Below are 21,721 nucleotides of genomic sequence, written 5' to 3'. Positions count from 1 at the left end.
CCATTTTTTTTTTTTTCTAAACTATTAGCTCAAGAACCAGAAAGTAATATAAAACCACCCAAAGTTTAAGAGACCTACAACGTTTCATTCTGATCCTCACTTTAAGATCAGTTGAGCCATGAAAAAAGGTTTGGGATAGTCAACTTATTTTTAGAAATTGAAGACCAAACTGCCGGGACAAAATTCAATGTGTACCTGTCATGCAGGAGAACAGCACAAGTTCTGGTCAAAAAGACAGAAGTCCATGCTTGAAAAATGTGCTTTAAAACTTCCCTGGACTTGGCCTAATTGAGAGAAATTTAATCTAAACTGGCAGGCTGTTCCCCACCGATTTCCGTGGGAGCTGGGTCAGAGGCCCCGTGTACCACAGGCTCCAGTGCCCTATACAGCTACAGGGTCCCACAGAGTTAGGGTCGGCCTCAGATATGTCTGCTCCAGAACCATAACTTCATGCATCCATGTTAAATTCCCCTTTTCATCCATTTAATCTTTAAGCTTCAGTTTTTCATTAACTTCTTAAGCTTCAGTTTTCAGATACGTATTTGTGGACTGCCAGATCTAGACAAAGAAGCTGCAAGCCTGAGGACAGTTACTGTGTTCAACATCCAAACTTTTCTGAAGAGATCACTTCATGTGGTTGTACAATAGTAAGTACTGTGACTTCAGCATTGTTTTTTTATCTTTCCAAAGATCTTTTATTCCACTAGTTGTTTGTTATATTTAATATACATTACGCCAGCAGTTTCTCCTCTTGCAGTTTGCTTGGGATTATTATTAACAAAGGTTTAACATATACAAAATTATTCCTCAGATGTCCACGCCAAGTTTTCAGACTGTGCATTAAGAAGTTTTCAAGTAAACTGCTGGCAAGAAAAGGCTGGATAAATTAAAAATGGGAAAAAGATTAACTTCCCATATTCTAGTTCAAAAATTGGTGGAATAGATTTCATTCACATTTCCCAGGACGGTACTGAAGAGAACGGTTTCAAATCAAAATGATTGCTTAACCTTAACTGTAGAGTTATGACATGAAAAAGCTATAATCATCAAATTAAAGGGGTAAAATTTAGGAAAAGTGTGGGTTGAACCGTCCTAGGATCTATGGTCAGTCCTATGATGTGAAGTGGGATATGGAAAAGGAATAACATAATAATAACATACATTTTTAGTATCTTTCATCCGCAAGAATTTCAAAATGCTTCCCAGACTAAACATGAAAGTCCGGATTCTGATTTCTGCTCCCCTGGTGTAAATCCAAAGTGATTTGACTGAAGTTATGAGAGTTGACTCTTCATTTACAGAACTGAAATGGAGATCAGAGGTTTGGCCCTATTGTAGGCATACAGTAATGGGTTTCATTTGTGCACTGGTCTCATTCAAACAGCTATAATTTGAAGCAAATTCGTTTTCCAGCATTGGGAGAACTAGAACTGATAAATCTGGCACTCAAATACATACAGCAAGAAAGAAGAAAAAGCAGTAATGCAGCTTTTTAATGTTCATCCAGAGATGTAAAACAGGCAAGTATCCCTGTGAGTACAAAATATTATTGCTTTAATTCAGATCAGTAAAAAGCCTCTCCAAGAAAACACTGAAGTAAAAGAGTGGGAGGAGGCAGAAAGAAGGAATATATTAAAGTACATGAATTTAAACTACGAAGATGCTCTCTGACCAGTCCACTCAAGAACTCTTTCTTGACAAGAAAATAAGCTTTTTTTTTTTGGTGCAACACCCCTCATTCCCAGACACACCCAGATCCTCTCTGAAATGTATGAAGATCTAGTTTTCTTAGCTCTACAATCACTGCCTCTATAATTTTATTGTGCTGTGAGAATTAGAAGCAAGAGATCCTTCATGACTATCAACATTTTCCAAGTTGGCTTGGGAAGACATTGCAGCCAATCTGCAAGTTGGTTTTTTTTTTTTGTTTGTTTGTTTGTTTTTTTAAAAAAAAAAGCCTAAGCTGTATCCTAAAGTTTTGCTTTCTGGACCTGATCTGATGCTTGCTGAAGTTCACTACAGCTTCTCTAGTAATTCCAGTGAGACCTAGACTGGGGTCTTCTATGACCCTAGAGCTGAAGTAGATTTTTTTTAGGCTTCTTCATGAGAAGAAAGCTGCTAGACCGTTTTTACACACCCTGCAAAAATGCTCCCTCAACCTTTTTTCCAGGGCAAAGACCAAGGGTCAAAGATCTTTCATGGAGAGGAACATCTCTACTTTTGTCTGCTTTTGCAGAAAATTGTACCCTTCCTAATCCAACTGTGTGTCAGCAAATAACTTAAAACTTCCCAGGAGAGTATTTATCTGATCTCAGGTCAGCAAGAGTGGCTTTAGAACTTAAACTGCTGGTATGTAAAGAGCAACAAACCCTGCAGTTTATTTGAGCAGCAGGGTCAGAAAGCAAGCATGAACCTAGAGGAAAAAGTTATAAAAAGTTCCCTTTGAATGATGAACATTAAACTATCTGCTGTTATTTAAATAAACAGGTTTGCACACACCACTGATCAAGACTGAAAAAGTCCTCTTGTATTTCTGGGCTTCTGATTTCAGACAAGCAAGGGTCACCACCAACCCAAGTCACCATCTAGTAAGTGACTTTGCCAGTTCTTGGCCTTCTGCAATTGATCTTTTTTTAAAAAAATGGGATACTGTAACACTACAAATTAATGATGCTACCAATCCAAAGTTCAGTAGCCTAAGATTTAAATTAGTTATGGTCAAAAAGGGGACAGTGGTAACTGACACAAGTCTCTTCAAATTTTTTCACATCTGACACAAAAATCCTCATCTAATTAATATCCAGGGAGCAATTCTCTGGCTGCATTACTATACAACTAAGCCCTGAAACAGAGACTGTGAATTTAAGAAAAATACTGTGATTTATATACAGGCTGTCATGGGGACTGCTAAAATTAAATTAGTCCTTCATGGTGATTTTGTAATGACTAATGTTAATTAAGATACAATTTCTTTATACTGACTTAGGGAGGCCCCTTATAGCCTGACCATTAAATACGTGCTTGCCAACTAAAAACACAGAGAAATGCAGACAAATGAGATTTTTAAGGAAGCCTTTGTCTGGCCCCTGTGTTCTTTCCCATCTGGACCAAATACACCGTCCAAGGGTGTATTCTATTTGAAGAAATAAAATTCTTTAATAGTCTGTTGGGCAGTAACCTTGCCTCATCACTCAGCATGGTACGGACCAGTGCCTGAGCATCTCTACTCCTCCAAGGAAAGGAGAGGACTGATTTTAGCCTCTACCACTCTCTCACTAGGATTTTACCTACCTTGACTCTGTTGCTAGTCTTTGCCAGCCCCCAGGACGCAAGGATCATGCAGGAGCCCTGGGGAAGGAGCAGGGGGAGGCACAGCCAGGCTGTGGCTCTGTTAACAAGCCACAACCCTCTGGCTACTGCTGGCTCACAGCTTGGCTCCCAGTTCTTCAACCCTGATGGAGGCTAAAAGCAAGTGCTTTCTTGAGCAAGGTACCCTGCAAAAGCAGCCTTTCATTTCTGAGCAAAAACACTCCACCTGCTGCCATTTGCTGTATGCAGAAATGCAGGACTTCCCGTATGCTCTCCATAAAAACACAGGATTGCAACAAGGAGGAATGTTTGAATTATACAGTTTGGTGTTTTTTCTCCTTCTAATGGAACAATTCTGACAAGGCCTAAATATTTCTCAAATCAAAAAGAGATAACACTAGAGACAGGTAGGTTCTGATTTGCAAGGTAAAGCATCTGGAGTTCCCACTGACTTCAATTAGAGCTTCAATTACCCACTCCTCCCTCAAGCCAGACCTTCCCCTTGATGCAGAGGTGGGAACGGCTCTGAGCAGTTTGCAGAATTTTCAGAACGTATAAAAAAAAATGTCACTGCTCTCCCGTTCATTTCTGCAACAAATATAACAGGACGGCTTTTTAGTTACAACCATTTTTAAACACAGCCAAGGAGCTAAGACCCGAGTGCGAATAGCAACGTTACAGTCTGACAGAATGGGATCTGGGTAGAGCCATCTCCTTTCCTATGCCTAAAAAGTGCGTGCTTTCAGTGGATACAAAGGGGGAAACACGCACCCCAGGCATTTGGTTTCCTTCCCTGGCTCAGGTCATCATCACAAGTAACAAAAGTGAACAACAGATTCTAGCACCTCCCTAATGGTCTCCACCTGTCTTTGCTGCATGCAATATGGAAAGGAAAATATTCCCCAGCATCCCTGAGGGTAACAGTGTCAAAAGATATCAACGCACTCGCATCGTTAAAATCCTTCTACATATTTCTAGAGTACCTGGGCTACTTGTACAAAACGAACAAGAACTTCGTTGTTACGCCTGCTGCCTTTAACTAGGTATGGGAGCAATCTATGGATAAAAGATGCATTTGGTGCAAGCCCTTATCACCTTGAAAATCTATTGCAGGTGAATTCAAGAGTGGTTTATAAATCCATTTTAAGGGGAATCATTTCTTCACTCTACTCCTCAGCACTCTCCTCCCAAAAAGCATTCTGAAACTCAGATGTGTATGTTAGCCCAGTTAAGACTTGTTTGGAAAAATCTCACCTACAAGGTTACATGTACATGTTCATTTCAGCAGAACTACTTATTTAAAGTACCAGGCAGCACAGCTGCCACTGCTAAGTGCTAAATGAATACACAATAAAATTGCTTTTTGGATTATTAACAGATAATCAAAACCTTCCAGAGGACATCAGTTACTCCTTCTGATACTGCCAACATTGGCTTTCCTCCACATTTCCCCTGAGTTTCTGTAAAAAGCCCAGATAGGTCTGACCCACCTTTCAGAGCTACTGACCCCTGGATGCAGGTAGCTAGTCCAACTGTTGAAGAGAGAAACATAGAAAAGAATAGAGGGCATGTGGGAGTCTATATAGCTTGTAAAAGCCTAATGAAAGTTAATTAATTAATTAATTAAGCAGTCAGAACCTGAAGGGCTGCCTCTGAAATGACCCAGAGAACTCCCACGTCCTTGAACAATCTGGAGATTTGTCCCCACCTGCAATCAGTTGGTGTTTGTTACTATTTTCTCCTTCTAATATCTGTGGACTCTCAGCACTGTAACCCAAATAAGATTTTCAACACAGGTTGTTTGCAGATTACTGTGGAAATGAGGGAATCCTGACCAGAGCAGAGAATCTGGAATACCCTTTTTTTGCATTTATAGCCCCATGCTGGGAGGTCTTCAGGGAAATCAGTGAAGCTGCCTGTGTCTAATTTACCCTTCATAACATTACCACCTGCCTGTTGCAAGTCCTACTTCACATTTGAAAAGTGTTTGAGACAGCCAAATAAAGGAAGTACTAGAAGTACAAAAATAACTTAGTCAATAGCGTATCAAACCAAACGCTGAGTACTGTTTGGCATAAGAACCAGAGACACATTTTCCATGCAATACGCAAAAGAGCTGAAGCTGAAATCTAGTGCTTCAAGTCAGGAAAATGGTCTTAAAGTCGGATGTTAGCTATACTAAGCAGATGTTTTTACAATTGGCTGTATGGAAAAGCTGAGATGTACCCTATCAGTACCGAGATTTGCGTTTACAAATATATTCCCTTACTCATACTACAGTCTCATTCAAATGGGAATTTCCATTGCTTTTACAGTGCATGGGTCATATTAATTGCTTTGACAAAGTAGGTTTTTTGTGTCTAGTGAGGTGACCTTCAGGAACCAAACACAATTTTTGCGAGGAGAGAGAAAGGAATATATTTCTGTGGTAAGTTATTACAGAACTGGCCAGGTTAATACCACCTATATGCCAGTTTTGCACCCGGAGTTTGGCATATTTACTCCAGCAGTCTTGGAGTGCTTACTCCAACAGCACAGACCACATCCTACGCAAGGAATGGGAGGAGGCAGCACAGAAACCCAGCAGTGGGACAGTGGAAGCATCGCTTGCCCATGGCTGTTTCTGGAAGACATCCTGGTGAGGTTTGCTCGTTCAGCGCTGCACTACCTCGGAAGGGACTGCAAGGCTTCTTATGCATATGCAAATATGACATGTTTTCCCACATGCCAAATGGTGTTGGATTTGTCCAGAGCAATGGCTAAGGAGGCCTAAATATTTGGCCAGAGCTTTGTCATGGTCCTTCCTCTCATGCCAGACTTGCTATTAACATTTTCTTTATTTTGGAAATGACTCGGTGAAAGGAGGGAGGAGTGCCACTCCATACCTCAGGCTCACAAGTAACTAAAACATTTCTTATGTAAGGACCCGTCAATGTTTTCTTCTTCAACATAAATCCCGCACTGTGAAAGCCTACTGCTCCCCCTCACCTTCTCTGTCCTCTGTTTTTCTCCTGACAAAACCAGTGACATGACAGTTCTTAAATAAATCAGCCCCCGGTTGTGCTTTATGATGTCATGGTGAGCGCAGGTCTGACCCTTAGTAATCAGCATCTCGGCACACCAGGAAGCTTCCTGCTTTAACCGCTCTAGCAGCCAAGCAAACTTGCCTACACTGCAGAAATGATGTGAATTACCTCACCTCTGTGTATCGTAATAACCCTTACCACACATTATGCCAAATGTTCAGCACTGAGCTGCAAGGAGCCAAAATGCAGACAAAAACCCAATAATGTCTAAAACAGAGTTCAAGTGAAGCTGGGTCCATGCCAGGCTGCGGAGATCGTTCTTCATGTCAGCCTCAGATCTGACTCTCGTGCATATGACCTAACGAAAGGGACAGGGAATAAAACAGCACTTGAGTTATTCTCACAGAGCAGGTACTTAATAATATCCACATTTCCAGCATTTGAACGTTATACTTTTATTAAGCAAAAAACCACTCCCACCAAATATCCCTCAGTTGCAGTAAAGGCTGTGAGCATGATTTTATTTCAGCCTGTGAACAAAGCCATATGGATTTCATCTGAGGGATTTGGGGGGTTTGATTCTTATAAAAGTCATGATGTCAAACTAAACTTCAGATCAGTCCCAAAACATATGCAGTGTGACAGCCGACAATGGAAATTACACAATGACATTCTTCGGCCCAGCAACATCTTCAGGCTCAGCAAGGAATCGAGCACAAATGTGGATGGGCTTCGGCTTTCCAAATCCGAACGAAAGGCGGCGCCTGACACTTGAATTATGCCATCCCACAGCTGGGGATGTATTTTGACAAACACGTTTCTCATGGCCACAAGCCATTCTCAAACTTCTTAGAAGATTCAGTATTCTGAAGAAACTGTAGTCCCATGCCCCTTGCGACACAGCTTTTCCTACTTTTGAATATCCCTCCATTCATCTCCTCAACCGTAACCTGCAATATGGGCTTTATAATGCCCATAGTTTTTGCATGGTGCACAGCTCTAAGTACAGCAATGTTAGCGGGGATGTTCCTCGGAGGGCTTGGGCTCGCAATCAGTGAGCATCTCTAGTGCTCTCCAGTTACTTCCTTGACATTAATCCAGAAGAAAAAGAGGCCTACACCAAAAATACACATCAGACTCTTCAAAAAACAGGTCTCAAGGGTCTACACACAATGTCTCTTAGGCTGTGGCTACAGCCAGTGGGAGGGTAACTGGTAAAGCAAAATACGACATCAAAGGAACTTTTAAACAAAGCAAAATAGCTGCCTATTTTTGTATCTTGTGAGAAGCTGCTTAGAAACATAGAAACATATTTAAGGTTATTATGCATTCAAAACAAAATTCAGGATATGAAACAAGATCTAGGTTTATTGGCTATGTGCTTTCCTATTCAGCCCAGCCAAAAAGACAAAAAAAAGCCTGTTTACTTTTAATGCCAAAAAAATTACTAAAACATTTATAACAGCTGGTCATACTACTGAACAAACCACTCAATTAATCAGCTAACTACCGTATGTTTGAAAGAGACAAAGTAAGTTTCCATTCCTAATAAAGTGCAAAATATTGATTAGTTCCGGGACAACACATGAATAAATTACTTGTGTTCATAATTAGGCTTTGCAGTGTCCAGAAATTCTAGGTACTTTTCACACATCATTTATCAATATTCTTTCTTTCATTTCTCTTTGCTTTTACCCCAGGTTTTTTAGAATGGTGGCCAAAATAAACAGAATATTTCCTTATAGTTCCCTCTCTCACTTCCTGCTTATGAAAGAATTTTCACTCATGGCCTCTTGCACTTCTTGGAATCAAATTTCTTCCAGAAATCTGCAGCACTGTTTTCCCCAGCAGCTAGAATGCAGCATTTTAATTATGAGTATTATTACAATCTCCCTTTCACTCCCCCATCCCACATTCCTCCTGCTCTGTCCTAATGGCTGGTCCCTCCCAAACCAGCTGTTAGAGGCAAATCTACAAATTTACTGCTTGCTTCCTTAGTATAATGCCCTCTCAACACTGCTTTATGAGTGCTGGTCTCTCAAAAAATAGAAAAAAAAATGAAAAGCTTCAGAAATTTGTGACATAGCTCTTCCGTGTGGCCTATGTTTAGGTGCATTTTATAGGTTGTAAAAGGCTTAATCTATCCGCGTTCACTGGAGTGCCACAGCTTGCGGCAGTGGCTTCCCCCAACACAGCTAATGAATATGAGGGCTCAGGGATCTCTGCGCTCACTGCGGGCTTAGCCAGCTGCAGCATCCCATGCTTCAGCCATCAGCAAAGGCCGTGCAGGTGACACAATGCACGTGGGTCCTCTAGACACAGATTATGCCAGTGATGCCTATAGTAAACAGGTAATTCTATAATTGCTTTCCAGAACTGCTTATAGTAGTTGAAAGAGATTTCATGGTCAACTGTGAGTTTCCCAAACGATGAAAACGTTCGAAGGACTGGGAAGGGGGAATTGCTTACGAGGACAATGGAGCTCTGCTTCCAGAGGCATTGCAAACGAAGCTGCCGAAACCATCTGAGAACTGTCTTCAGACTGAACTTCTTGCCAAGGAAGGACTCAGATAACACTGTCTATATGAGAAAACATTCCAGGCAATATCCCATCACATTTTAAAGTTAAAACCATAGATTTTATTTTTTGTTAGTGCTGACAACAGATGTATTTTAGCTAACAGAACCATCCAGGATGGAACTGAAGGAGACCACAGGCATAATGTTTACTCTAATTTCTGGTAATGCATAGGAACAAATCTCTCTCTTGTGATTATTTAATTGCCTGGACTTTCTTTCCGTAGTATGAGCATGCGTGTGAGCTGATGCGTATATTTATGTACATATACATATAAAAATAAATATATATTTATATATATTCCTTTGGAGCAGACCATTCCAAAACAAATCTGAGAATGACAGTAACACAGTACTCACTCTCAGCTGCACTCCACGAAAGTCTCGTAAGAGTTGAATACAGATTTTTTTTTTCATCTGGCACTTTGCAAGTAAGACACGTAAATTCGATCCCTTAGGAAGACTCTACGGAGCTGCAACTAACAAGGTAAATGCATTCAGTCATGCAAAGGTTTTTCTTAACCTGCCACACCTTTTTTGGAGTTATTTTCCGATTCATCATACTCTTTACAAGAATGTCACAGTCCTCATAGTTTAAAACCTTGAGGTTAGACAGAGGAAGGGCGATAAAAATATTGGGTACCTTGCACAGGAAAGTTAATGAAACTTGCACCAAATATGAAAAATGATAGTGCAAAGATTAATATAGGTATATGCTTCTCAGAATAATGCCTTGACCAAACCTCTTCAGTGTCCTTTACTTCAGCAGTTAGAATGTGCCATTTCATGTACATTTTAACAAAAACATTTTAACAAACTAAGAATCCTAGCACCTAGTATTACTTTTAGAGTATTATAGTACTGCATTAATACGACACACAGGACAGTGACAGAAGAAAGCAAAGTACATATATTTAATACTGTTTGAATTCAGGTGTTTGAATTTTCCAGTGTCTAAACACCATGGAAAAAAAAAAGACTTAAAATGTCCTTCAGCTTTGGGGGAATTCTAGTTGTGTTTCATCTTCTGTATGCTCACAAAGAAAATTCTTTTCTGTAAAGACCCGTAGAACATGTATCTTGGGCCAGTAGCAGAAGTTGGCTTAATAAATAAATTGAATTGAATTAATAGGAAGCAGAGATACTTCATAAACACATAAATCATCCAGCCAAACAAGCAAAATGGAGTTATGATCAATCACAAACCTTGGATAAGCGAATTCAGAGTAGCAAGTACAAACTGTATACGTGCAGTTCCCAGATCAAATATGTTTGCAAACCTCACAAACTTGAGAATTACAAATGTCAAAAGTGGGGTTATAAAGAAACTGTTCAAGAGCCAAGAAAAAGGGCTTATTGAATAAACAGTTTGCAGTGATTATTATGACTAGCTTTAGCCCAAGACATGCTTCAGGATGGTGATTGTCCTTTCAAGAGAGAGCAAGGCTGCTAGAAGATTTTGTCAGGTTGCCTGATATTGTTGAACAAATGGGCACACTTTTAAGCACAAATTTTCTTCTTGGAGTCTGAAAAAAAAAAAAAAAAGAAAAAATGTCAAGTTAAATATGGCTTGGGAATAATTGCTCCAAAGCTTCACTTACTTATATTGCTCACTTAAAGAAGGGCTTGTATGCCTGATAGCTTACCCTTTTTCCCATCTACACACAAGCTATTTCTCCCTATAAGGCTTACCAGTCCTGTGTGCTCAGCCCGTCATAGAGCTACAACAACAGGCTACTACTGCTTTACAGGCAGTGATGGCAAGAAAGAAGCTCAGCATTTAAAAAGTCTAGAAAGGCTTTCTGTGAGCAGCTGTCCTTCAAGGTTTCAGTTTGAGTCACTTTGTTTCATGATGAAACAACTACAGCCGAGAGCGCCAAAACACTATCCAGCCTGGCCAAGTAAATCCAGGTCACCTAAGAAAATCTTGAAGCAATCTTGAACAAAGACCATACATCCCTAAGTAAAATTGAAGAACAAATAAGAATTACGAAAGATGAGATTAATATCTCTGATGGTGAAAACTAATGAAATTGGCCATACCTGACTGCTACATGATCAAACCCAGCCCTCGTGTCCTATCTATACAACTGACTGATGGCTGAGTCTTAAAGAGAAGGCAACCCGCTCCTCCTCGCACTGTCTGCCCAGCTCTCTAACACGAGGAGAGGCACCCACGGATAGTACAGGTGACATGCATTGCTTCCCTTTTGATTTGCTGACTCAGAGAAACCCATTTTCAGATCCAGGAACTAATTTTCACATGAAATAAAGAAAAACCTGTATTGGAGATTTCATAGCTGTGTGATGCAGATCACAAAACCCTAGCTTGATTAGATTAGATTTTATTTTCTCCTGGAGTAATTTTCCCAACAGTATTTTAGCAAGGCTGATAAAATCAGTAGCTACTTCTTCACCATGCGTAGATACGTTGCTGAATTAAAGAAGACAATTTGTTTTTTAAAGCTGGTGGCCCTAGAGATTCTCATTATCTTCCACAATTTTACACGACCATAAATTCCCATCCCTCATCTTTTCATTTTGTTGCTTTTCCCCAGTATTAGTCAGCTATTGTAGACTGCTTTCTCTTCCTAGTGGTTGATCTTGCGAATGCTTTCTCATACAAGGAATTCCATTGGCTTCAATGGGAGTCCTCTTATAAATAAGGTATTTTAGTATTGGGCCCTAAGCTGTACATTTTTTGAAGCAGGAAATCCTCTTTATCTGTTTTGTAAAAGATGATAAATAAGAGTCCCAAGAGACACAACTCACAAGAAGTAGATGGCTTAACAAAACTTGCATCTGGCATACACATACAATTAGGTTTCTTTAGACTCCATATTTTTTTCAGTTTTTCCAGGGAAGGGAGGAAGAATGAAGCTTCAGGGGTGGGAAAGTTATAAATGACATTTCATGGAAAATACTTCTTAAAGTAGATTTTTTTCTGCTCTAGATTTCTTTCCCTCATCAGTTAGTGGCTCTTTTTTAGACACATTTCTTTAACACTATGCCCGTACTGAACCATTCCCTTTTTTGTGTGTGTGTGTGGTATAACATAAATAGCCTCAATATAGAGAGCCTGAGGACAGGCTCTACAAATGATTTCTTGACCTCCTCCTGCAGCCCCAGACAGCATGAGAGAGGTCTTCCGCGTGCACCTCCCGTGCCACCAGCACTGCCATCCCACGCGAACCAAAAGCCCGAGGTCTCTTTGCAACTGCCAACACTGAAAATGTACAAATACGTGGTTAATGATCTTAGCAGAGACGCGATTTTGGGGCCTCGTGTGTCAACCGTTTTCACATTTACCCTCCTCTTTGCAATGACAAGGGTTATAAACATTAAGGGGGGAGGTGGTTATTTTTTTTAATGAAAGATGCTTTTTTTTTTTTTTAAGTAACCAAAGCGGGGCTCTTAGGAGAGACAGTAAGGCTTGGGTAATTTCACGTGTCTCTAAATTACACAGAGGTGGGGTTACGTAGTGCAACTGGGGTCCCTTACACCGTGCTGCAGTGCTTCACCGTGCTGGGGTACCTGTCACCCCAGCCCAGCTCTGCCACCAGCCCCAGAAAAAGAGGGAAGGAAGGAGGGGAGCCACATGAGCCCTCTCCTGGTGCTCCTGTGGTGTGTGCAGCCCAGCCAAACCAGCAACTGCTCTGCCGATGGGGTAATTTGTCCCGTTTTATTCAATTAAGCTTATTTGCATATCTGAGGTTAATCTTCTTTCCTGTTATTCTAGCAGCAAATGCATACCAAGAGACACACTGATACACTGAGTGGAAAATCATATGTTTGTGTATGCCCATCACTGAAGTCAATCACAATAAAAGATATGACAAATTATGTGATTCGTTCTCAAAATTGAATCCTGTGATGTTTATGCAGAGCATAAGGATACTTATGCCTTTAATGCAACAAGCCTGCTTTCTATTTACATAGATGAGTGAAACATTGCCCTGGCATTACACAGAGTAAAGTGTGCAAATTCTAAACCCTTCCATAGTCCCTGGATATAAGAGTGCATTCATATGTTTGTGTTTAACATGAACAAATTTATGATCTGATGTGGATTCCTCTGAGTACATATGTATTCCAACTATTTGCTGAGTCCTAATTTTGAAGGAACAAATGTGAGTGCTTTTGGGGGGAAAAAAAGTTATTTTGTCTTTATTTTAAGGGTTTTCAGTGCAGTGCAGGCTCTTTTTTTTTATGAGGGGGTGGGTTGGGGCTTGTCTGTGACAGTTTAAAGGATACAGGTAGTAAGAACCAGCATATTAGTAGAAAGTCAAGACTGGGAAAGTAAATCAAATGCCTCCAGATCTATTTGTTCATTTTTGTAACTGCAGATAGCCCAGTTTTTATGAACGCTGCAAATAGAAACATACACTGAAAGGTCATCTTTTGCTGTTGACACTGCCAATAGTTGCATAAAGTAATCCACATAAATCCACAGCATTACCCTCAAAATCAGTTCAGACAAAAACGGCACTTTTTGTGACCAGGGCTTCTGTAGGAAGGCAGAGAGGGAGGAAAAAAAAGCGATCACATCTCTTACACGTAGCCATGCATCTGTCTGGTGAAGAGTTTCCCTGTACCTTGAGGAATCCCTCTGGATATTAATTCAGCTCTTGTTCTCGGTTGCATATAGATGCTCGCTGTCCAAAGATGTGAACCTGGCAGGGACTGTGCCCCGCTGTGCTCGCGGTCCCTTTTACCCAGGTTGTTTCCCTTGATGTTACGTACAGGGAGACGAGGGGCACCCTGGCTTTCCCAGTGCCTAGTTAAGTCAATCTTAAAGCCTTTCTGTGCTGATAGTGTGACTTAGAGGGCTCGCTACAGATCCCAGAGCATACATTTCAGTATGCCGGTTGTGGTTCAGGTTAGAGATAACTACAGTAGAATAGGATATATTTTAGGCTCAGGATCAAAGTTTACATTTGAGGCCAAATCAAGGGAAAAGTCTGATGTTTCAGTAATCATGAGAAAGGTCCTAATCATACTGATATGCTCTCAGTTTCCACAGTGCCAGTAATCTCACAGATCAATCTGATTTTCCTGAAACTTTTGCCGTCTTGAAAAGTGGGAAATGGAGAAGGGCAGCTATTTGTGTAGTTTTAAATATGCTCTGGAACAAGACTCATTGGAGTAGAATTGAAAAAAAATCCAAATCCAAATGCTTCTTTAGATCTAATGGGGATTGTATTCCTGGTTTTTATTTTGTCCTATTTCTCACGCATACAAATACATATTTTTCAATAATCAGTCATCTGCATCAAACTTACATGTCCCAGTGTTGTTTCCTTTGATGTAGTTGGCCAAATTCCCATTCATTTCGGTTGGAGGAGGGTCAGAACTAATGTGCGTTACTGAAAACATGCAAACCTGTATTCTGGCTGGCAGTTTAAAGAGCTACGGAGCTCTTAGCAATTCAAAGCATATAACCTGTCTTTGACATGACTTAATTCACCTGCATATCAGAAAGAAAATGTCCTTCGTATCACGTGTCTTCCTGAAATACCCTTTTGATGTAAATGTTCCATCTGCTGGTTAACATTTGTGTCCTTTCCTTGAGAGAGCTTATTCTGTGTGCCAGCCAGCACCTTCTTCCTAAAGTCTCCTCTTGGAAGCAAACACCTCAAGTCAACTAACTGAACCAGACCTAATTGATTTTTTTGCTGTCCCTGATTATTGTCCTTACTGAAACCAGAGGATACGCTGGTTTCAGAGAGCCAGATTATGAGCAGTAATCATGGATTTTATGATCTAGGAAAGAAAGGTCAAATGCTGCTTTCAACAAAGTCAAGGTGGTGCTTTTTGCAGGTGGAGCAATAGAGGGTTAAGATCATCTGATGAAGCAGTGAGTGCCCTTACCACCAGGCCTTTGAAACCCAGAAAAGGCCACTTTGCAAGAGGAGTCCAGCACTGTTACTGAGGGGTGGTACTGTAGCAGCAGGTGTATGAACCAGATTCAGTTCAACCAAACACATAGTACAGCCAACAGTACCTAAAGGTGTGCATTTCTCTGTTTGCCAGAAGAGGAAACCCAGAACAGCTGCAAACCACCTACTCTCTCGGTCAACTAAAAATGGAACTGCTGGACATTGCTTTAATGGTGACCAAGAGGAAGGACCACTAGGACATTGGTGTGGCGGTGAAAGATGACTGAGACTCTGATAACTGCCCTGTAGAGAATTTAAAATTAACTAACAGTTAAAAGCAAGGTGAATGAAGGCTAGGAAGGTCCAGAAAAGCAGCTACCTGGAGGCAATGGTGAATTTTACTAGAGGTTTTTAGGCTGTCTGCCTAATTCCCGTGGAGAGTAATGAGAGAGAGAGTAGCCAGAGTATAGGTGTGCATTTATTTTTTACAAAGAAAAGAGTTTGATCCTTGTTTAAAGGCCAAACTCACATCATCTGTAAGACAAGACCTTTTTTTTTTTAGAGGTAGCATACTTTATGTTTCTGGCAGCAGATCCAAGGTAAGAATTTTTCAAGCTCCTTTGTGTTTCAGCTTTTTAACTTCAATTCACTTTGCTACTCTCAGAACACAGCATTTATACGTACCACAAAATCTCAAATTACCTACAGCTTTGATACATATGTTACCAGATAAATCACTGCAAATACATATATATATTTGTGTATTACTCTTCCCTAAGGAAATAAGCCTGTGCAATCACACACTTTATCTCCTTCTAGCTTTTGAAATCTTTCCCAAATGTCAACCACATTTGACAAAGGATTACATGTCACAGAGATAACAAAGTTCCTAGAAATACAGTGATAATCAGTAGCTAGGCCAGCGCAATAGCCCAAACAGGAGGGTAGGCCAAGTTTTGCAATTAAACCCTCCGTGTAGCAGTAGGCATCTGGCCAAAGAGCATGCATGAACTCACCGGACAGTTGGGGTACGAGTACCTCCTAATAGTGGTGACACGTATCTTCCTCACTAAGTGTCAAGAGTCTTCACAGTGCAAGAAATTTAATGGTCAGAAGGAAATAAATCTGAAGGCAACCGTGCCTCACTTGACCCGCTGCTTACAGAGCAACTTGCTCAGGAAATGTTAATTGCTTCTCACTGAAACTTATTAGTGCATGGGAGAATTGACTTTAATGATGCATCTTCCTTTGTCACAGTTCTGTCTGTGCTGTATCACATGCCATAGAAAGCAACTCGATACATGCAAGAAAGAAGTATAGTGTGCTACCAAATTTGCATCCAGTTTCATAAATGACAGACCATTTCTTTGAACAGTAAGCCATTTAATGCCTGGTTTGAAGGAAGAACAAAACTCTAAGATACCATGTTCTCCGTAAAATACCCTGTCCGTAGTTGCATTTTTTTTAAGAGCTGAATTCAGAAAATAATTAAAACAGATTATCAGCTTCCCTGATCCTTCAGGTTTATGTCAAAGGTCAACAGTGTGAACCTGTAATGGGTTTGACCCTAATTAATTAGCCAAGGTAGTGCACTTGTGTACCAGCATAAATTATATACATACTTAAAGAAGACCAATAGCAAATCCTCATGAAGTCACCTTATCCTTGATTTTCCCTGGAAAGAAAACACCCTAAACACCCCTTTCTGGTTAACACAACAAAATGATCGTTCTAGACCCTGTCCTGAAATTTACAGCAGCAACATTTATTAACCAGATATCTTTTTCTAGCTGTTACTGAAAGATGAAATAGAGAAATCTTTTCATTCGTGACTTTTTTGTAAGATATAAGAAGGTGGATTTAAGAACCTGTCTACATTTTATAGCACTACAAACTATACAGCCATGACAAGCAACTCAGAGGGATTATTACTGGGTCCTCAAGTTTCCCTAAAGAACTGGAAAAAGTAATTGCAACAAAATTTGTGTATTTGTCCACAGAATAATATTATATGAGCTTTTCAGTGAGAATGTGGAAAAGAAAAGGAGCATTTCTAAGGTCAGACACAACATTAAGGAAGCAAGACATTCTGTTGGGAAACGTGTGGAAAGCTTTATCTTAACTTCACCTGGAGCCAGATTTGTCTAAAGGAAAATTTATAAGGCACCATTAAAATTCCCCTTTTCAAGCTTCCAGCATGTTCTCTTCCTAGAAAAATAAGTTTTCCAAACTACGATACATACATGTAGTAATGAATAAACCTAATTATACTAATAAATGTTTAACTGATCTTCCACAACACACATTCGTATAGATTATAGACTTTTCCCCCAAGAATTTGCAGAGTTATGAATCGTTCCTCAAGTTATCCTTGAGAAGTTCTTTGTAACAGAAATCATTAGCCCAAATTCAGCCTACAGCTCTTGACCTTTGAGGTGCTGTCCATCTTTCCAGTCTATGTTATGGTCACGTGGTGGGTTCTGCAAGCAGCAGACATTCCCTGGTCATTTCCACTGGATTCTGGTGTTTTAACTGTTAGGTAATCAGTTAAAAGTAATGCTTTGTACATTTCTAGAAAGAAATGCAAATAAATTTGCACAGTGAAATTCAGAACGGAGTGAGAAAGTGCAAATAGCATTAGTCCTATGTTTTCCTGAATTGGGACTTCAGTTTTTAACACAAAGAAAGTAAATTCATTTTCAAACTCTTTGAAGAGTCATCCCAAACTCATTGTAGTTAGCGTTATTCCTTTCAGTGACTCTGCTGGGCTTGGACCTGCCTTTTTTCCTTGTTGTGGTTATAAAACAGAATGTCTGCTTTACTTTCAGGCTCTTGAGGAGTGAAAGGAAGCTGATTTATGGTGCATAAATAGCCTAATATTATTGTAACATGTATTTGGTTGCCCATGAGTTCTGTAGTTGCATGGATTATATAGTGTAGTAAGTGAAAGAAGAACAGCGTATCCTGTTTTGAAAGGGAGTGTTTGTAGTTTTTGTTGGACAAAAACAACTTTCACATATCTCGTAGGGGCAATATGCTAAATCTACTTGATCCAGTGCATTATGCAAATACAGTAAACCTTTGAAGATTTCAGGCGGTTCACCCAGTTTTTCTTAACCTTCCTTTGCGAGGATACAGCATCCTTGGTCTCTGAAACCACTGCTACAAGGCACAGTGTATTAAACTTTTTAAAGATTATTTGTGGAAAAATGGCTTCTTTGTCATTCAAGATGTGTTTTTAGGCCTATAATTTCCTTCAAGTGAGCACAATTCCGCTAACAGCAGTATATTATTTTGACAGTAAGTCAGTTGGCATAAGACTTCATTGTGTATGCCTTTTGTTTATATAATCCTTCCTAACAGTAACAAGGTGTTTACTGTTCAGCAAACACATTTTATTTTAACTGCCAACAGTAAAACTGTCTGATAAAGTTTGATTTAGCTAAAGAAAGCAAGTTCTCATTTAGCCCAAATAAATCCATGGTGCTATAGACAGCTGTTTGGAGTACATAATCCCCCAAGCTCTTATAGCAAGGCAACTCTTGCTATTGAATGAGCGAGAGAGAGCAGGCTCAGCTGTTCAGGATGTGCTCCATTACAACTGTAATCTATAGCATCGTACTGCCATATTGTGAAAGCATTACTCACATTCAGCGGCAGTGAAGCAAATACTCCTCTGACAGATGCTCTGCAGACTGACAGCTGACACCCTAAGCTGAGCTCTATCGATTTTTCACTAAACACGTCCTGCAGCCCAGATCGATGTGGCCTGACTGTCTGCTTCTCCTCACTCTCCTGTGAAGAGATCAACATCTAATACTGTTTCTGCAAGATTCTCAGGGAGTTAACTGTCTCCAAGTGGAAAAAGTTCAGATTTCAGAGAAACAATGAACACAGACACTTCTCAAAATAAGAGCATTTTGCTGCTTGAGAGAAAGAAGAATTTGTAAGCCTAAAGGCATTTTTCTTCCATTTTACGGCTGACTTTATCCTGGAGAAATTTGCCAAAGAAATGTGATTTTTAAGGCTGATATTATAAAAACTTTTGAGAGCAGCAGGGGAGAAATAGCTGATCTGTCGCATGGAGTCCAAAAAAGTTGTTTGTAGCAAATGCAAAGCAAAAAGGACTCCAATATTTGCTTCCTGCCAAAATCAGAATATGCAGCGAGAGTATGTACACAGGCAGAGGTCAGGATGTGCATAATAAGCCAATGCTGCACTTCCATTTTAAAGAAAAAGCTGTAGAATGAGTCATTTTACTGTAACAACTATAGCAATCTTCTAACTTTAACCTCAAAGCACTGGTAAAGCAGTTTACCTCTTTTTTTCCTCTTTTTTCTTTTATAGGACTACTTCATTAACACTGCTCCTGCTCCCATTGAAGTCACCAGCAGAGCTCCTGTAATTTCACTGGGAACAGAAGCTGGCCCATAAAGCGGTTGTGGTTTGGAAAATGCTTTCAGGAATGATAATTAGTTCAAAGCTGAAAAGCAGTCACTTACCTACAGTGAACATAAGGAACAAGCCCAGAAAGGAACACAAGCTGGTTTTGAAGTGTATCAAGGGAGGTTTAACTACAATTTCTGTACTGGAATTTAAGGACAATCGGGTTAGGTTTTGTTCTCTGTTATTATTTGTGCCATCTTCAAACACTGTAGATGCCAATAATGTATAATCTTACATTAGATCTGGGAGTTCCTGGAAGGACAACTAGTTCTGCTTCTGATTTTCATCCTGCCACAGCACACATTGCATGAAAAGACAAACAGATGTGTATGCCTTCTTGCAGAAGGATTACCAGAGTAGGGTTAATTGCAAAGAACTGAAATTCCTCCTTCTGGCTGAGCAGCTTCGTGTTTTGATAGCCCATCTTGTGGCCACTTTTCAACTTTCAGTGTGTTGATTCACTCCTTGTTTGGTTGGATTTTGCCTTTAAACTCACATTGCATTAGAGTTTTGTAAATGTATATGTAAAAGGTAAATGATTATATGAGTATGTGATAAGTGAACGAAGGCTACTCATTAAAGACACAGAATGGAATAACTGGCAATGGTGTTGCAAGAGAGGGAGGAAAATAGGCAAGTCTGTTTATAATTTGAGTGGGAAACTAAGTAATGTCACTGAAAATATTTAGGATCATCTGTTAAATTTATTTTCTCTCTGGTTTCCACAAACTGCTGTTGTGTTCTAACTCTTGAGCCCACCATGATGTGTAGGAGAGCAGACTGCATAGTCACACCAGAAATTTGAGTTATCTCTACAATACCATCCTGATAACAATGAAAATGCCATTAAAAACACTCGCCCTCAGCAACATTCGCTAAAAAATGTAAAAAGGTTTTCTTCTCTTACAGCAGCTTTGCTGATGTAATTGAATTTGTAATGAACGTCTCAACGCACAGTGTTACATACCTGTTTGGACACTTGTACCAGAACCAGGCCAGCAACGTCCTCAGTGCATGTCAGCTTAACTGATGCCATGCTTGAATATATGGTGCATCTAATTTATAAATGAGGAAGATCTTGTACAGGAACACACTGCTGTTACATAAGTGTATGCCATTATTTAATCAATAAAACCATACATTAAACACTGCACACTCAGAAGAGAAAGGATTTAAAGATAATTACCAAATCATTGCACTCCTCAAAAAATCAATAAACATTAACACAACGTACTCAATGAATGAGAGAGATCTTTGTCAGAAAAGCATGCCCTTGCTTCGTATAACCTAATATAGCTCTAGTTAGGCAAAACCGTTAAATTCGCTGCTTTGTACAAGAAGCTACCAAAATCTCATCAATGTAGATAGCTGAAAAGCAAAAGATGGTGCAACCCCAAAGAAAAAACTGGTAAAGAGCAAATTTGGCCTTCAAGGAGGTATGAGATGCAGATGGCCCATAATCAGATTGCCCAGGCCACGTACCTCATCATAAAATCATCCCAACAGTCCAGAGCAGGTTCCTCATTTTATCTGATCCTTTTAGAATCAGAATAAGCAGTTTCTATAGGGTCCTGTTTCCCTTTTAAAGCCCTTAGTCACTGTTACTGGAGAGCAATTGCATATTTGATAGTTAGCATCACCTTCAGTGATCATTCTCCTGCCAACACTGATGTTAGCACACAAACAAAAAATTCTGGCTGCAAATGGTTTAACGGCTGCAATTAGGCTGATAACACAGCCTGTTCCAAACAGAGAAGATGGAACTATCTGAAGTAAATCTAGGGAGCCTCTAAAATGATTTATGCCTTGAGAAACACTGTGCCCGTGAGTCTGTCTAGATATAGGCCCACGTAGGCTGCCGTCTAGGCACAAACACATATGAGGAAAAGTCCAGGGTAGTTTTTTTTCTAGTTCCACAGTTACCTAATAATAATAATGTTCCAATTTTTAAAGCAGCTTCTAGATAAGAATTTCAAGGTGCTTCTCAATGACGATGCCATTTTACAAAGGGTGAAACGAGGATGTTAAGTCTAGTTAATTGGTCAGGACTGCTTAAAGTCAGCTTTGTCCAGCCCTTGACCTTAACACAACTGCAGTGAGGGTTCATGTTGCTTTTGGGAAGAAGGCTCTGTGCTCATATCTGCCAGGGCTCCACGAGCATGCAGGCATCTCAGGGGCTTAGTGCCATGGCCACCACTGTCTCCTGGCCTGCAGCCTCCAGGGCTCCCGCTGAGGGAGAGCATCAGACCATGTACGGCACGCTGACCATCAGGGGTTGCTGCATGGTCCTGGAGTGCTCCACTTTGCCTGGAAAAGCAAGCACAGAGCAGCACAGAGAAGCAAGGAACTCTGTGCTAAGACTCGGCATCTTCCTTCCACAAAGCACTGGAGAGGCAGAGACACAAATTCTCGACAAATTGCCAGTCCATATTTTCCTCTGGTCCCTCCTCAGTCCCTCCAGCAGAGCAGAGAGTCTGATGGAGG

At 40.2% G+C, this 21,721-nt stretch overlaps 1 long non-coding RNA gene across 2 annotated transcripts; it reads left to right on the top strand.

Moving 5' to 3' along the window:
• The first annotated feature begins 571 nt into the window (after window positions 1-571).
• Window positions 572-20,470, top strand: LOC148053228 (uncharacterized). Of its 2 annotated transcripts, XR_015708942.1 has the most exons (3): window positions 572-647; window positions 1,385-1,520; window positions 8,710-9,388. It is a non-coding gene; the product is annotated as an uncharacterized LOC148053228 (long non-coding RNA). The 2 variants fall into 2 exon arrangements; XR_015708941.1 differs by lacking the exons at window positions 1,385-1,520; window positions 8,710-9,388 and adding an exon at window positions 19,139-20,470 and having other exon boundaries at window positions 574-647.
• The last annotated feature ends 1,251 nt before the right edge of the window (window positions 20,471-21,721 follow it).

Source organism: Nipponia nippon, unplaced genomic scaffold (genome assembly GCF_047370975.1).
Source record: "Nipponia nippon isolate SJK-2023a ecotype South Korea unplaced genomic scaffold, ASM4737097v1 scaffold_4, whole genome shotgun sequence".
Classification (NCBI taxonomy): Eukaryota; Metazoa; Chordata; class Aves; order Pelecaniformes; family Threskiornithidae; genus Nipponia; species Nipponia nippon.
This window is presented reverse-complemented; position numbering and strand designations above follow the sequence as displayed.